Genomic DNA, 2617 nt, shown 5'->3' with positions numbered 1-2617 from the left:
CCAGAGAGATTTACAGTCTAAAAACAGTTATGAGTTTAACATAACAGTATGCCAGTGGAAGGGAGGACTGTAGCAAGTGACCCAACTGTGGCTTGTGACTATTATGATTTCCCATTGCAGCCAATTCAGTTGAAGCAATTCCGTTACTCACTTTCTTGGTAGTTCCGTTACCAATTTGGTATCGGAATTACGAGTTTCATTCATTTAATAATTCATAAACAAAATTGATATCAGTAAAATCACTATAACTAATTGATAGGTCTACCATTACTTGTTACTTCTGTGAACTTTAGAAAATGTATTGTGAGTTTTTGGTCAACAGAATTACAAGGCACACGGCAATATTTCTTAAATTTACATAAGGTAAACAATTTTTCAAACTAAATATGAGTGTTGATATTAGTTGGCAGGGGTCTTTATGTCAACATTATTGCGTTTTAATGTATTTCTGATACCTTTTATAATACTTTAACTGATAGATGTTTTTTAAAACCTTTGTTCCATCTGTTTATTCGTAAATCTGTCCCTTTACTTATGCCTAATTTTAAGAAGGAAACTTGTTGCAAAATGTATCTTTGCCTTCATATCCCCAAAATATAGACTCTTAGCTTTCATTTCACACCAAATTCGGTATGCTCCCATGAACTTCACATGTTGGTGTTCATGGCTCCTTTGATGGAAATGCTCTAGACAAAGTTGACAATTCTTTCAAAATACAGCATCATAAAATAATTGTGATTCCTGAATGATGTCCATTCTTCAACTGATCACTGATTTGTTTCACAGTAAAATGTAATATTGCATTAAGGCCACTATAATAAGACCACACAAACAGTATATGAATGTGCAGGGATCCACTGAATCTTGATTTAATTAGCTGCAAATAAAGGAGGCTGTATGAGCATTTGTTGACAGAGAGAAAAAGTGGAATGTAACCGGCAGATCACAATGTTTGAAAACACATCCATCCATCTCATCCAAAAACAGACTCCCAACACCCCAGCAGGCCATTTTGTGCCACACCCAACCCGAGCAAACATAACCCAGATTCATCCAGAGATACACTCCTTTCTCTTGCATACCATTGCTATTTCCAGTGCCATGGTCAGGGATTATGTGCAGGATGTAAACATAGTGGATTATGAGCAGATTAAATACCACCCAAAGGTAGTTACAGAATTTGTTAAATTACACATTGGGCTTATATATTCAATTGGGCAACATAAATAATGTGCTGTTTAGATTGTTTGTGTTATCAGCTCCCACCTTTGTGAACTATTTGTTGCAATTACAATATTCACTCACTGATATTACATTTGCAGTTCAGATACACTATACGTGTATACAAAGGTATGTGGACACCCCTTCAAAATAGTGGATTGGGCCATTTCAGCCACACCCGTTGCTGACAGGTGTATAAAATCGAGCATACAGCCATGCGATCTCCATAGACAAACATGGGTAGTAGAATGGCCTTACTGAAGAGCTCAGTGACTTTCAACGTGGCACTGTCATAGGATGCCACCTTTCCAACAAGTCATTCAAATGTCTATCCTGCTAGAGCTGCCCCGGTCAATTGTAAGTGCTGTTATTGTGAAGTGGAAACATCTAGGAGCAACAATGGCTCAGCCACGAAGTTGTAGGCCATACATGCTCACAGAACGGGACCGCCGGGTGCTGAAGAGCATTGTGAGTAAACATTGTCTGTCTTCGGTTGCAACACTTACTACAAAATTCCAAACTGCCTCTGGAAGCAATGTCAGCACAATAACTGTTTGTTGAGAGCTTCATGAAGTGGGATTCCATGGCCGAGCTGCTGCACACAAGCCTGAGATCCCCCTGCGCAATGCCAAGCGTCGGCTGGAGTGGTGTAAAGGTCACTGCCATTGGACTCTGGAGCAGTGGAATCGCATTCTCTGGAGTGATGAATCACGATTCACCATCTGGCAGTCTGACGGCCAAATCTGGGTTTGGCGGATGCCAGGAAAAATGATACCTGCCCAAATGTATAGTGCCAACTGTAAAGTTCAGTGGAGGAGGAATAATGGTCTGGGGCTGTTTTTCATGGTTTGGGCTAGGCCCCTTAGTTCCAATGAAGGGAAATCTTAACGCTACAGCAAACAACGACATTCTAGACAATTCTGTGCTTCCAACTTTGGGGCAACAGTTTGGGGAAGGCCCTTTCCTGTTTCAGCATGACAATGCCCATGGTTTGTCGAGATCGGTGTAGAAAAACTTGACTGGCCTACACAGAGCGTTGACTTCAACCCCACCAAACACCTTTGGGATGAATTGGAAACACTGACTGTGAGCCAGGCCTAATCACCCAACATCAGTGCCCGACCTCACTAATGCTCTTGTGGCTGAATGGAAGCAAGTCCCCCCAGCAATGTTCTAACATCTAGTGGAAAGCCTTCCCAGAAGAGTGGAGGATGTTATAGCAGCAAAGGGAGGACCAACTACATATTAATGTCCATGGTTTTGGAATGAGACGAGCAGGTGTTCAAATACACTTCAGGATCAAAAGTATCTTAAAAATACATGGTCTACTCACATGGGGTGGCAAGTAGCCTAGTGGTTAGAGCGTTGGACTAGTAACTGAAAGGTGGCAAGATCA

This window comes from Oncorhynchus clarkii, chromosome 28 (genome assembly GCF_045791955.1).
Source record: "Oncorhynchus clarkii lewisi isolate Uvic-CL-2024 chromosome 28, UVic_Ocla_1.0, whole genome shotgun sequence".
Taxonomy (NCBI): Eukaryota; Metazoa; Chordata; class Actinopteri; order Salmoniformes; family Salmonidae; genus Oncorhynchus; species Oncorhynchus clarkii.
Note: the sequence above shows the minus strand (reverse complement) of the source record.